This window comes from Rhinatrema bivittatum, chromosome 5 (assembly GCF_901001135.1).
Source record: "Rhinatrema bivittatum chromosome 5, aRhiBiv1.1, whole genome shotgun sequence".
Classification (NCBI taxonomy): Eukaryota; Metazoa; Chordata; class Amphibia; order Gymnophiona; family Rhinatrematidae; genus Rhinatrema; species Rhinatrema bivittatum.
The window spans coordinates 336652073-336668120 of record NC_042619.1 but is presented as its reverse complement, the minus strand read 5'-3'; positions in this window follow the sequence as shown (position 1 = coordinate 336668120).

The window sequence follows — 16048 nt, the reverse complement described above, 5'->3', positions numbered from 1 at the left end:
TTCGTTACAGGTATGATTCTCCTGCTCTGTTTAATTCAATTAAGTTATCCGTGAAATAAACTAATAAGCTACTTCAACGCACATGTTGAGAACAATGCTGTGTGCTGGTGATCTTCTGCCTGTTCCTGCATACTTTCTATTCTCCGCTCTCTTTGTAAAAAGCTTGTTTAAAAAGCCAGGTTTTTTTATTTATCATTGAAATCAAAACCCAATAAAAATGTTTGAATATAAAAGCCAGGTTTTTAAACTTTTTTTAAAGGTTTTGAGGTCTCTTTGTAATCTGATCTCTAATGGCATTGTGTTCCACAGTGTAGGGCCTGCTAGGGATAAAGCCCTTTCTCTAACTTTGGTTAGTCTCGCTGTCCTGACAGAAGGAATGGTTAGGAGTGCTTTGTTAGCTGATCTCAGGTTTCTGTGTGGGACGTGTACCCGTAGTGCTGTGTTCAGCCAGTCTGCCTTTTCGTTGTGTATTAATTTATGTATTGTACATAGGGTTTTGTATTGTATTCTTTGTTCTATTGGTAACCATTGTAATTTTGCTAGAGTTTGTTATATGGTCCCTCCTTTTTTTACCAGTCTGTATTCTTGCTGCGGTGTTTTGTAATATTTGAAGTGGTCTTAACGTTGTATGCGGGAGTCCTAGTAAAAGGGCATTGCAGTAGTCGGTGCTAGAGAATATTAGTGCCTGGAGCACTGTTCGAAAGTTTGCAGGTGTTAGTAAAGGTTTTAGTTTCCTGAGAATCATGAGTTTACCGTAGCCTTCTCTTACTTTTAGTGATATGTGCTGTTTTAGACTGAGTTCTGTGTCCATTATTATTCCGAGGTTCTGTACCTTTTCGGCTAGTTCTATTTTCTGGTTGTTTTTGAGTATTATTGGAGTTTGAATGACCTCGATATTTTTTCGTTCTAAGTGGAGAAATTCCATTTTTTCAATGTTAATAGCTAGTTCCATTTGGTTTAACAGCTGTTTGATAATATCTAGGTACATGTTAGCTAGGTTTAACGTTTTCTCAATTGTGTCATCGATTGGTAGGATTAGTTGAATGTCGTCTGCATATATGTAATGTGTGATTCCCAGTCCTGCTAGTAGATGGCATAGAGGCAGCATATATATGTTAGAGAGTTGCGGATAAGGCTGATCCTTGTGGTACTCCTGTATCAAGATTAAGTTTGTCTGATATTACGTCTTTTATCTGAACTTGAAAGAATCTGGTTTTTAGATATGAACTGAACCAGTTTTGTTTTGCTGTGTAGTTTTATTTCTTCTAGTCTTTTTAATAGTATTTTATGATTTACTGTGTTGAAGGCTGATAAATCTAGCATTATTAGAATGTAATGTTTTCCGCTATCAAAACCTCTTAGAATATTGTCTGTTAGTGAGAGCAGCAATGTCTCAGTGCTGTAGTGTGTGCGAAAGCCATACTGTGAAGGATACAGTATATTATTATTGTCTACGTGTTCAGCTAGTTGTTGTTTCTGTACAGTTTTTTTTCTATTAATTTAGCTATTAAGGGGAGATTTGATACCGGGCGTTAGTTGCTCAGGATAAGGGGGTCACTGGTTTTTTTCTTTATGATTGGTTTTATAATTGCCCCTTTCAATATATCTGGCATTGTTCCTTCTTCTAAGGATATGTTTACAATCTTAGCTAATATTGGGAGACAATTTTGGCTGCTTTTTTTATGTCGAAGGTTGGTAGTGGGTCAATTATATGGTTTAAGCTTTTTAGTATGGATTCTAATTCCAGATCTGATATTTCATTAAATGAAGACCATTGTGTGATGTCTCCTTTTTGCATTTTAATTTCTTGTTTGGTGGTGTTTGGAATTTTGGTGTTTAAGTTTGTAATTTTGTCACTGAAAAATGTTGCTATTTCGTTACATCTTTGTTCTGGTAAGGTTTGATGTGATTCTGATTTATCATTGGTGAGATTTGATACTATGGTGAATAAGGTTCTTGGATTATTAGCAAACTTTTCTATTTTATTGCTGTAATGTTTTTTCTTAGCGTCAAGGATTAATTGTTTGTAAAATGCTAGGTGTTTTTTAAATTTAGCTAGCATTTCGGTTGTTTTGTACTTTCTCCATTCTTTTTCTTTTTTCCTGATATTTCTCTTTGCATCTTTTATCTTTTCATTGTGCCAGGGATTATTTTGTTTTGTTTCTTTGTTTCATATTAATTTGATGGGGTTTATTTCATCTGCTATTTTGTTGGTTGTGTCAAACCATGCTTCCATTGTGGAACTGCAGTCTTTGTAATCAAGATCTGCAAGTTTTTCTTCTAGTTTGTCTTTTAGCTTTTCAATATTATAAGGTGGTCGATACTTGAATTCTATAGTTTTAAGTTTTGTTTTATTTGTGGTTTACGAAATTTGATGTTGGATTGAATGAGGAAGTGGTCTGACCAAGGAATTTGTGTGTAATCAGTTTTAATATGTTCTAGGCAGTTGTGATTAATGAAAGTTAGATCAAGAGAGTGTCCTGCTTTGTGTGTTGATTTGTCAGTTATTAGTAATTGATGCGGATCAAGTTGTAAGCTCCCCAGAGATCGAGCTTGGAGAAGATCTGTGCTCCTTCAACCGGTCGAAGAGTTCCGAGATGAGGGGTAGCAGATAACGGTCCTTGACTGTTATGGCATTCAAGCCCCTGTAGTCAATGCAAGGGCGCAGACTTCCGTCCTTCTTGGTGACGAAGAAGAACCCCGCTCCTGCTGGGGACTGGGATTTCCGGATGAATCCTCTCCAGATTTTCCTCAATATACTCCTTCATGGCCTGCGTCTCAGCCTGAGAAAGGGCATAGGTGTGTCCTCGAGGAGGCTCTGTCCCTGGGAGAAGATTGATAGCGCAATCGAAGGATTGATGAGGTGGCAGTATTTCGGCCTTTTGTTTTGAAAAAACATCCGCATATGCGGCATAATGAGCGGGCAGGCCTGGGAGACTGGTGGAAGCTAGGGAACAGGATGCTGGCACCACAGAGTGGAGGCAATTGTCGTGGCAATTCGGCCCACGACGAGCCAGCTGCAGAGTTTTCCAATCAAACTGGGGCTCGTGATCCTGGAGCCACGGAAGTCCTAGGACGATCGGATGGATAGAATATTCCAGGACATAGAACGACATTTGTTTCTGGTGCAGGGCCCCAGCCCTGAGCTGGACGGGAATCGTGTGTGTCATCTGTTCTGGGAGAGGCTTCCCTTGGATCGAAGAGATGACCATAGGAACGGGGAGGCGGACTTGCGGAATCTTTAAGTGTTCCACCAGGCCTTTCATTATGAAATTGCCGCCGGCGCCGGAGTCCACTAGAGCTAATTTGTGGAAGTCCCCTTCTGTAGCGGTTAACATCACTGGCAATGTTAGTGGAGGTGCAGGTGCAGTACGGCCCAGGAAGAGATCTCCTTCAGGTCCTAGGCCTGAGAGTTTTCTGGTCATGCTGGGCAAGCGGCTACTCGATGGCCCGCCTCACCGCAATAAAAACAGAGTCCCTCCTTTGTGCGTCACCGATGCTCCTGCGGAGACACTTTCCCGCGACCCAACTCCATGGGTTCATCGGCGGGTGCTCGAGGGACTTGAGAGGCACTCTTGGACGGAGGAGGGGACCTCCTCGCTGCCTTAGTCACCGGAAGGCGAAATCTCATCCGACGATCCACACGATTGGCCAACTCAATCATGCCGTCGAGATCGTCTGGGAGTTCTCTCGCCGCCAACTCGTTTTGAAGACGCGAGGCTAGGCCCTCCAAGAAGATTCCGTGCAGGCAATCCTCTCTCCAATTCAGCTCTGTGGCCAGGGTGCGAAATTCTGTAGCGTACTCGGCAACAGTGCGAGTACCCTGAGCAGTTCTGAGACCGCAGTGGATTTGCGGACGGGTTCGTCAAACATCTGCCGGAATGCAGACAGGAACTGAGTCAGGTCTTCAAAGACCGGATCCCTTCTTTCCCATAGATGAGAGGCCCAGATCAGGGGCTTCCCGTCGAGCAGGGACATGATGTAGCTGGTTTTGACCAGGTCGCTGGGAAACTGAGCAGGCAGCAAGGAAAAGCGGACCTGGCACTGGCTGAGGAATCCTCGACAACTTCGTATCTCCAGCGTATCGAGAGGGCGCCGGGAGCTGTGTGGGAGTTGTTTGCCCCAGGTCGCCTCCTGAAGCCTGGACAGAGTGTGGCTGAGTAGGGCAGCCTCCTTGAGCCCCAGGCGGAGACAGCAGCACAGGGTTCATAGGCCCTAATGCTTCTGGGCGTTGGATCAAGCCCTGTACTGCAGAAACCAGGGCATCGAGGGTCTGTTGTTGGTCCTTCAGACGCTGGGCCATCCCAGGAATGGCCTGGCGGGCAGATACCTCCGCCGGGTCCATGGACTTGGCAATCTGTTATGCTCAGGCTTGTGGACCCTTGGGCCGACGGGAGGATGGAATACCTTGGGGGAAGACCCGAGGGTTCTCCCATCGGGTGGCGAGGCAGGAAACGAAGATGTGACCGGTGGACCCTCGATACTGTAGACAGGCGTGACTGTGGAGGCGGACGAAGAGTCGTGACGTCGAGGAACGGAGATGTCTTCACCCCTGGAAGCCCGCGGTCCCCGCAGGAGGAGCCCATAGGGACCCGGGCCGCTGGGACTTAGGTGGACCTTTGAGAGGTCAGGTGACGGTGCAAGAGCCGACTGGAGCTTCACCCTGGAAGCCCGCAGTCCCCCCGGGAGGAGCCCGTAGGGACCCGGGCCGCTGGGACTTAGGTGGGCCCTTGTAGACGGTAGTCTTGAAGTCCTAGGTCAGGTGCCAGAGGGTCGTAGCTCACCAGTCCAACTCGTACGCCAGAGAATCACCACTTGCCAATCTGAAGTCAGGAACCAGAGAGTCACCGTAAGCCAATCCGAAGTCAGGAACCAGGAACACCAAGATGAAGCAGGAACCAGAAGCCAAGCTCAAGGAACTCACCGAAGCAAGCAGACTAGACAGTGATCGAAGACGTTGCCAAGTCAAGGAATGGTCGGAGGAAGTCTCCTTTTATACTTCCTCTGACCCTGTGGATAGGAATCAGCTGTGGCCAATTAAAGGGACAAGGTCCCTTTAAATCTAGCGAAGATGCGCGGCCTCACGCATAAGGATGATGGCGGCCATCTTGGATCCGGGCCGCGGAGGAGAGTAGTGGCGGCCGCGAGGGAGGAGCAGGGACGGCTCTGGTCCCGGCGGCCAGCCTGGGGACCTGCAGCGCCGGGCCCGGCGCAGGGCAGTCAGCCTCGCCGAGGTAGGGGGCCGCGCCCATGGACGGCTGCGGGCGCAAAACACAATTTGTATATTGTTTGTCTCAAAAATTGCAATTTTGTGATTTATTGGGGGTGTTATTGGGATTTGTTTACATTTGAAAACTTTTTCAATAATTAGTAGTAGTCCGCCCCCTCATTTATTTATTCTGAGAATTGAAAAAACATCGTAATTTTTATGTGCTATTTGATTTTTTAGAACTATATCTGATTTTTTTTAACCATGATTCAGTGATTGCAATGAAGTTTGGTTTATTGTCATATAGTAGGTCTGTGATTATTGGGAACTTCTTTGTGATTGATTGTGCATTAACTAGAAAGAATGTTATCATTAGCAGATTGTTTATGGATGTATTTTTTGTGTTATTGGTCCTTTTCATCTGTATGAGGTTACTTTGGATTGTTTTTTAGTATCTTTTTTATATATCTGGCTCTGTTTCTTTTTAAATAATCTTCCCCGTATTTACCTCTATTTAGGCAGACTTTAATTGATTGTGCTACCAGGTCTTCTTTTTCCTTGTTCATGTTCATTGTTGTCTAGTTTCGCTTTGTAGTTTGTTTGGTTTTCCTCTATTTCCAGGGTGTGCGAAGGGGCGTAGAAAGGGGCATACCCCTTTGTCGCGCTCCTTTGGTGTGCGACGCCGGGGCGCAACGCCTCCAGGTCCCTCTTTGCTTTTTAAATCCCCCCTCTTGACGCGCTTTCCGACGTCAATGATGTCAGTAGCGTCAGCCAAGGGGCACGTCGGCAGCTGCTCTTCTGGGGTCCTCTGGGCATGTCCTCGACGTCTGCAGAGAAGAAAAGAAAAAGCAACAGGTGAAACAGGGGAAACCAGGAAGGAGACAGGGAAGACAAAGAGAGCGGGAGATAAGAAAGTAAGCTAGAGCCTTCATTGTTTTGGTCAGCAGGGCGATAATCCCAAATGACAGTCTGACAGGGTCCGGTGGTATGTGCGAGCGGCCTGGGCTATGATCAGAAGAATCATAGATGACTGGATGGTGAATAAACCATTCATGGGCAGATTCAAGCATGGGGTCCAAATGGAAAAATAGGTTTGAAACCTGGTGGAGCATCGTATATACCCCTGTTATAATGTATTTTCTTCGCTTTTGTTATTATGTGAACCGGCATGATGTGCCTCTCTAATGCCGGTATATAAAAGCTACTAAATAAATAAAATAAATAAATCGTCAGGAGACTATGGAGGACATGCTTCATGAAGTTTTTGTGCTTTGGACTTGGTTGACTTTGTCTATGCCTTGATGTGTGGCTCTCTATTTGGCATTGAGATCATTGGTGCTTTATATAGCACCGATTCCTTCGGCAGCTTGACTGTTGGTGCCACGCATGGCACCATTATCGGGAGGCGTTTTGTCTTTCAGTGCCTTAGTTGGCACAGGCTGTATATTTGCCTTAGTGTGTGCCATATCTTTTCAGCCATAGACTGCGTTGTGTCTTTGCACGTCATGGTTAGTGCTGTGGTTTTTGGTGCCTTTGCGCTGTTTGCTTTGGCACTTTTGATGGCACTGCATCCTTCTGTGCCTTTGACGGTGCCTTTGACAGCACTGAAATTTTTGGCGTCTTCGCCTGCTCTGGCATCATGGGTGACACTGAGCTCTTCAGAGTTTAGATGGGGCATCGAGCAGGAAGATTGCATCAATGGTGTCTAACCTTTGTGCGCAGAATTGTACATGGAATCACTGAGTGCCATGGAGTACTCGGAGCCCTAGTGCCCAGAAGATGAGGAAGAGGTGCGTTCCGATGTGTAGGCTCTCAGGTCCCCTAAGAAGTCTTACCAGAGCCCTGGAAAGCCAGAGGAAAGATCTGTGATACACTCAGTGGTACGGTGGTGATGGGATGGCGATCACATCCCATGGGGACTACTGGTTAGATCCACCACTGGAGCTAAGACCGGAGGACCTCTGGATTCACTGTGTGTGTCATGGCTTCTTGAATGTTTAGATTTACGATGATGTGGTGGAGAATCGTCCTGCTTACGCTTGTGAGACGGCCCTGAGAAACTCGCACTTTGAGTTCCTTGTAGCATCGAGCCCTGGGAGACGTGTCCACACACCTTGCAGTTCAAGGAATCATGCTGTGGTCCCAAACATAGCAGGAAGACCTTCTGGAGATCTCTCGATTGACATTTTCTTGTCTTATCTTGGACAGAGACAGGAGGGGGCAAACCCTTTGTGGGAGCTTGCATCAGAAGATATTGTAACTGGGAGATCAGATCAGACCCAGCTGTTTGTGGCAGCGGACAGAAAGAGACTGAAGTAGGAGGAGTAGATAGTGTGTAATGGCTATTGGCGCCATTCTACTGTGCATATGAGGAAAGATTCTTGAAAAATTCAGCTACAGATGAGGCCTGACTCGATGCCTTCGGATGATGTAATCCCATCAGCGACTGTCTCACTTCTCCTCAGGAAAAAGTGGCAATGTTGTCATTTCCTGTGCCTAAAAAAAAAAACTTGTTCTGAGTCAGAATCATAGTTTTGAATGCCTTTGAGTCTTCCGTTCATTCTTATGGCAGCATTAGCTTTGTATTTTCTTGCTATTAAGAAATTGGGTAATTGCCAGGTTCTTGTGGCCTGATTTGGCCTTTGTTGGAAACAGAATGCTGGGCTTGATGGACCCTTGATCTGACCCAGCATGACAATTTCTTATGTTCTTAAGAATGGAGTTCTAGATGCTATTTATTCAGCAAGAAAACAGTAAAATTATGGCTGTGTTTTACTGCATGCCATTTAGTAGTGGTAGTGGGTGGGATGGGGTAGTGTGGAGTGTGGGATTGGCTGCTGCTAAAGATAAGAGCTGTTCCAGGTTTTGTCCCCTGTGTAGACTTGAGTTTTCACATTAGTTAAGATCCTTTCCTGGTCCTAAAACTGCCAGGGAATGAACAATTGTGCACTCTGGATATTAGTTAAAAAAATATGGCAAATAAGCACTGCAAACAAAGTCCACCTGAGATACCCATGAATGAGTATTTAAATATTTTTTTGAAGAGAGCTAAAGATTTTTTTAAATCATATCATGTGTTTGTACTTTACTTCATAGGCAAAAGTGATTCTCAACTTTGAAACTTTCCTTTTCTGGTTATTGAGGCAGTGTGCGATGTCACTGAGGGTTTGAGATTCTCAGAGCAATGTGTAAGGTCATTAAATGTTTGAGGTTCTCAAGGGTGGGTATAATGTCACTAAAGGTTTCAGGTTCTTGGGGCAGTGTGAGATGTGATATCAAAACTGAGGATATTTTGGATCATATGGGGTGGTTGCAAGCCTCTGTAAGGCTCAGCCAAATTCAAACTTTATTTTAGGTTTTGGTCATCTGGATTTTTGTAGTTTAAAAAGGATATGCCACAAGTTTGGTTTTTTTTTGTTTGTTTTTTCCTATTTTATATACCATATACAGCATTTACAATACTCTGTTTTTTCCTGGGATGCCTCCACTTTGCTGTGATTTGATTACCTTGATTCCATTTTGGGCAGTTTCTTCTGTGCTTCCACTAGGGCATTTTTTAAAATTCATCTTAAATGTGATGAGATCATTGTGCTCAGTCTTCAACAAAACTCCCATCTCTTGATAATATTATGACCCATTGTTAGTTTTCTTAAAGATTGTGTTTTGAATGAATCTAGACATACAAACAGAAATTAAATCAGCTTATGCATTCAAGAATGTAAATATCCTTCTTTAAGAGGCATCACAGAGCTCGGATAATGAAACTACATGGCTATTACAGGGTAATAAAAGTAAAACTCTTGTGAATGATAGCTGGAGACAGGGACTCACAGAGGCCTTGCAGGGTTAAAGTAATTTTAGAGGTAAAGTCACTTGCTTTGAGGTTAGGTTGGATGATGGGTAGGTGAAATGAGGCAGGTGTGGAGACCATGAAGTGATTATCTTCATAGTCTGAAAAGGCTAACTCAGTTTGGTTTAAAAAAAAAAATTTAAATGGGGATTGTATAAATGAACGAACACATCAACACTTGAAGGACCAGACTTTGCCAATTTTTACTAAACTAACGAGATAAATGCATTTCTATTTAGTGGCTATGGTAAGTCTTGCTGCTGTTGAGGGTGAGGGAGACTAGTTAAAAAAAAACCAAAAAAAAACCCAACTCTGAAATTTTATTAACACCATGTAATGCTGTTTAGATTTTGACATTCCATTAATAGAAATAGACTATATTAAAAATCAAAGAAAAAAAGTCTTTTGATGCCAGAGAACAAAGATGAGCCTCCCTGTATTACTTGGAATGTTTACATAAGAACATAAGAAAATGCCATACTGGGTCAGACCAAGGTTCCATAAAGCCCAACATCCTGTTTCCAACAGTGGCCAATCCAGGCCATAAGAACCTGGCAAGTACTCAAAAACTAAGTCTATTCCATGTTACCATTGCTAATGGCAGTGGCTATTCTCTAAGTGAACTTAATAGCAGGTAATGGACTTCTCCTCCAAGAACTTATCCAATCCTTTTTTAAACACATCTATACTAACTGCACTAACCACATCCTCTGGCAACAAATTCCAGAGTTTAATTGTTTCTTTCTAAAATTTCTGTATAAGGGGGAATCCATGCCCATGAGTGTGTAGGGTGTCGGGCTACATCTTACTTAGATGGAGTATGATATAGTTGCATACAAAATGATAAAAGGGATGGAACGATTCCCCTATGAGGAGAGGCTAAAGAAGTTAGGACTCTTCAGCTTTGAGAACAGACAGCAGAGGAGAGAGAGGTGGAGTTGGGCATATAAATTTGAATCGGTTGTTTACTCTTTCAAAAAGTGCAAAGATTAGAGGTCACAGTGAAGTTACTAGATTATACATTTAAGACAACATATTTTTTTGCTCAATACATAATTGGACTCTGAAATTTGTTGTCTGAGGATGTGGTAAAAGCTGTTAGTGTAGCTGGATATAAAAAACGGTTCGGACAAGTTCATGGAAAAAATGTCCATAAACCATTAAGGACATTTTGACAAACACAAGAAGAAGAGAACACATATCTCCGATTCTCAAAGACCTACATTGGCTGCCAGTGCACTATAGAATCTTATACAAGTCCATCACCATCATCTACAAAGCATTCCATCAACTCTCTCCGCTTAACCTCCAAATACCATTTAAAAAACATACCTCTACCAGACCTATCAGAGAGTCATACAGAGATTCACTACAGGTTCCACCTGCCAAAACCTTTCACCATACAACGCTCAGAGACAGGGCTTTCTCTGCAGCAGGACCTACCTTGTGGAACTCCATCCCACCAGAAATGAGACAGGAACCCTGCCTTCCTACATTCAGAAAAAGACTCAAAACCTGGTTATTTATGAAAGCCTTTCCAGACACAAATTGAACTTTCTCTCAACCAAATCAACTAAGACCTCCCCTCAGGGTAAACATAAACTCTAACAACTCCATAATGTTATTTCTCATTAAATGAGCAGGTTTTTTATGTTGCTTTTATTATATACGGTATATTATATATACGGTATGTTATATATTATATATTATATTATATAAATTTATTATATACGGTATATTACCTTGTTACTCTTTTTATCACATTGTTAATTTTCTATCGCTTTCCTTACTTTCCAAGTTGCATTAGGTCCCTGTTTTATTGTAACTGCTATTTCTTCTTATATCACATGTTAATGTTCTAAGTTTTTCTCCTCTTGTCACACCCTGTTAATTGTAAACCGACATGATGCGACTCCCATCGCGAATGCCGGTATATTAAAAATTAAAATAAATAAATAAGGTGAACTTGGGGAAATCCAAATCTTATCATTGGAATCTATCAAATCTTGCCAGATACTTGTGACCTGGATTAGCCACTGTTGGCTAAGGATATTGGACTTGAAAGATCTTTGGTCTGACTCAGTATGGCAAATCTTATGTTTTTATTTTCTTATGTAATATCTTGAGTGTCCTGTAACACTTGGCCTTGTATAATAGTCTCTGTAAGGCAAATTAAACTTGATCTGATGCATTGGTATGTACTTTACAGCTCCCTGCAAGGGTGTTGTGGTCACTTGGGCACAACAAGGAGTTGGAAAACAGCAAGGAGTACAAACTCCGGTTGATTTCACACATACTCTTTTATTTACAAGGACAACCAAAAGTACAGCACAGAGTCCACTTACTGCAGCAGTCTCACAAACATCCAATCATGCAGTTCCTGCTTAGGGCTGACTTCCTGCCTTCTCTCTGGGGCCTCCTCAGCCTTCCGGATCCTGCCTTTTTATCCAAGGCTGCAGGGATCCTCCCTGGCCCAGAATCTCGTGCTGGGCTGGCTTTTAAGGAGGACCAGGCCAGATAGCTGTGGCTGATCCTTTAAGGTATTCGGAGGAAGTTTCTTATACACTCCCTCACATACCCTTCCCCTCACCTTGGCTTTGTCAGGTCGAGTGTCCTGCCATACCAGGTCTAATTCACGGCGGCTCCTCTGTGGCCCATGTATCTTGATTCATGGACAAGCTCTCAAGGATGTCCCGCCTCTGGGTATACTGCCCCACCTACTTGGCATTCAGTCAGATGAATCCAGAACAAATGGGTTTATGCTCTCCTACCAGCAGATGGAGATGGAGCAAACAGACGTGACAGTATTCTGTCTTCAGCAGATGGTCGACGTGCATCTCCCCACTGGAGATTGCTCAATTTGAGAAAAAGGAGAAAAAAATAATTTCCCTACTCTCCTGCGGTGATACCATAAGGTCCCCTCCCCCAGTTGAGAATTCCTTTTTTTTATTATTATAATTTTATTGCATATAACTAAAAATATACAATAAAATATAACAAACAAACTTTTGTTTACACTCTTATTGTACAAGAACAATAGCAAAGATTACCCCCCCCCCCCCAATCAGAAAATACCATAACCGGTGGGACGATATATAACACTTAATATCTAAGCTCAAATGTCTGAAATACATACAGATTAACAGAAAAACTGGCAGTCACTGAAGAGATCAGGGCCTCCTAGATATCCACAACAAAAATGAATTCCATATCCCATGAAACTTAGAAAGTTTGTTGTTTGTTTTTTTTTAACAGTAGTGAGCTTATATAAAAAAATAAGTCCATTCCAGTCTACGAATAACAGCCTCCATAGATAGAATAACAGCCAATTTCCTTTCCAACAGGAGGCTAACACACCATGCAGAAAGCACAATCTGAAGCACCAGTAGCCAATTATTCGTCGGAATATCTAACGGTAAGTTCAATAACACATTTTCAGGAGAAAAGGATAATTGTAATTCTGTAACCCTCTGAGCAAATGAAGACTTCATCCCAGAACACCACCAGAACACCACAAATTTAGGGCACTCCCACCACATATAATAAAAAGTGCCTCGATCCCCACCTCCCTTCCAGCATAAATCATCCCTATCAGGAAAAGCCTTATGAAGTTGAATCACAGTGAGGTACCACCGCATCAAAACCTTACAACTATTTTCTGATATGAGAACTGAGACCGGTCTCCGTTTCGCATTAAGGAATACGAGATTCCAGTCCTCCGGGAACTTCTGCCCCAAATCCTTCTCCCAGGCCAGAATAAAGGTGGCCTGTTTTAGTCAAATCCTTATTAAGAAATCTATATATGTTAGTAATCATTCCTTTCATACTGTCTGCATGATCGTTCCAATATGCAAATTGAGTTTTACCCAAAAGCAGATCGTCCCCAATTTTTTCTGTTACCAGAAAATGTCCCTACTCTCCAAATTATACTTGTCCTGTAACTCTAAAAAGATGAAATACCTATGACCACCCTAAACCTTTTCAAGATTGGTCATCGCTTTGGCTATCCAAGACCGAAAATAGGTAGTAGACATACCCGCTTGGAAAGATGTGTTTATCCTTAATTACTGAATTAAAATGACAACCACCAACTAGATTAGGCTTCCACTGTTTCCACAACATCCTCCTCGACTTAACGGCCGCATTTGACACAGTGAACCATGGGTGTCTCATTGATAGATTAACGGAGATCAGCATCAAAAACACAGCCCTAAATTGGTTTAAATCCTTCCTCCAGAATAGATACTACAGAGTCAAAATCAACAGCAAAGAATCTCCACCATTCATTTCCACCCTAGGAGTCCCTCAAGGCTCATCATTATCCCCAACACTATTTAACATCTACCTTCTCCCGCTTTGTCAACTCCTCTCCAAGCTTAAGCTAACCCATTACATTTACGCAGATGATGTCCAAATCCTCATACCGATTACCGACTCTCTGCATGAAACCATTCTTCGTTGGAATTTCTGTCTTCTTTCCATCAACAACATCCTTTCAAACCTCAACTTGATTCTCAACACAGACAAAACAGAGTACCTACTGATCACACAGGACGGCAACCTTCTGCTAAACATCTCACTTTCTACGACGCTTCCAACCTTTTCCCCTAGGGTCAGAAACCTTGGTGTTGTCATGGATAACCAACTGAGCTACACAGGTTTCATCAACAACATTGTAAAAGAGTGCTACTATAAACTCCAAGTTTTAAAAAGGCTAAGACCGCTCCTCCACTTCTTTGATTTCAGGTCAGTTTTACAATCAATCATTTTCTCAAAAATTGATTATTGTAATTCACTTCTTCACGGCCTTCCAGACAACTCCCTAAAGCCTCTACAGCTGTTACAAAATGCAACAGCTAGGATTCTTACAAAGTCCAACAAAAGGGACCATATAACACCAATTCTAAAGAATCTCCATTGGCTCCCAATCAAATTTAGAATACTCTATAAACTTTTAGCAATCATCCATAAAGCCATTCACATCACCACCCCGCTGGACCTCAAAATGCCTCTTCAGCTTCACACATCTTCCCGCCCGCTTAGACTAGCGCAAAGAGGTGTACCCTACAGGCTCCATCTATCAAAACCTCTTTAAGAAAAAGAGCTCTCTCCACAGCCGGCCCCAAACAGTGGAATTCGCTCCCACCGGACCTCAGGCTGGAACAATGCCCAATCACGTTTAAAAAAAGACTAAAGACTTTTCTGTTCTGCCAAGCTTTCCCATAACATCACGGACCCTCCTCAGCTTTTCGGACGGTCCTCACCCAGGGCCTTCCTCTAAGTATACATCCCATATATTAATAAATCGATAGTTTCACCTTTCCCTCTTCTCCCCTTCAGCCATCCCTCCCCTTCCTGCTGGCTTGATACCCCTCAAGTCCAGCTACTACTACTTTTTATTTCTTTGGTTCTTCCTAGTTATGTTCATCCTAGTTGTTCGCTTCCCTGTTCAATGTAAGACAATTTTTGTCATTGTTTGCTTGCTTGTTGGAATGTAAACCGAACTGATAAGTAACCCTGTTACCTGAACTTCGGTATATAAAAGCTATAAATAAATAAAATAACTTTAATGTGTGGTTCGTTATCGGAGGGAAACTAATCTGCGGCCAAGTAAATCGAAGTTGCCAGGTTAGAGCCCATAATGGCCCATCTCCCACTTTTGATTGTTCAATCTGCACCCACAGTTTACGCTCATTCTTCCTATTCCAATCCAATACTGCACAAAGCTGTGCTGCTGCATAATACCAATGAAGTTTAGGCACTTCCAACCCTCCCTGAAGTTTTATGGAGAAACATTACCCTACTCGCTATCCTAGGGGGTCTGCATTTCCAAATGAAAATATGCTTTGCCAGCATTTTAACATTGAAGATGAAATGGGGATTGAAAGAGAGTGGAAAAAATAATCAAATCTAGGCAAAACATTCATTTTTATTGTGGCAATCCAACCAAGCTAAGACAGACAAACCAGAGCAAATATCTAAATCCTGATTATATAGTCTTTAGCAGGAGCACATAATTTAGCTCAAATAAATCTTCCATGCGATTTCCAATCCGAATTCCCAAACACTTGATGCACTTGTGGCCCATTTAAAGAGGAAATACCCTACACAACAAGGGAATATGATCCACCAATACCATACGATTAAGCAACTCAGACTTCTCTAAGTTTAGTTTAAAACCAGAGACCCTACTAAATGCACCCCAAGTGTCAACCACCTCTCTCAAAGAAGCTATGGAACAGATATTTTATAATCCCAGAAACCTCACCCCTTTGCCAAATTTGGATCTCAAGGGGCTCTAAAAACAATGCAAATAACAAAGGGGATAGAGGACACTCTTGTCTAGTCCCCCATTGGATAGGAAAGTAAGAAGAAAAGGTACCATTAACTTTCACACAAGCCTGTGAGTCAGAATAAAGCTGTCAGAGCCAACTAATAAAAAAAGGAGCCAAAGTTCATTTTCCCTAGGCTGCGAAATAAAAAAGGCCAATGCACCATATCAGAAGCTTTTTCAGTGTCTACTGAGAAGAGAACTGCAGGGATATTTTTTTTCATAACCCACCAAATTAAATTTATTTATTTGTCAGTTTTTATATACTGTTGTTTGGAGCAAGCCTTCACAATGGTTTACAGATCATTATAACAAATAACTGATAACATGCAGTGACATTCTGCATGTGCTCTTGTCTTACCTGGTTCAGTTGGTAGGCTATATTAATTTCTAAAGCCTATAATTCGTCCCTAATCCTTAGGACTTGCCTATAGACAGAAGTAGACAGCATGCTTTTATGAAGCCTTTCTGCATCCAAAAAGCTTCTGTTGCTACTTCTGTTTTTTCTCAAATTTTGCTGCCTTGATAAGGGCCACCCTAGAAATCAGCCATCCCCTGATAACAGCCTTCAAACAGTCCTAGAGAAGAGAGGGGTTAACACCCCTCACATCATTAAAGGCTAGGTAATCTTGGATATTCTCTGTCAATTGAGAACAAA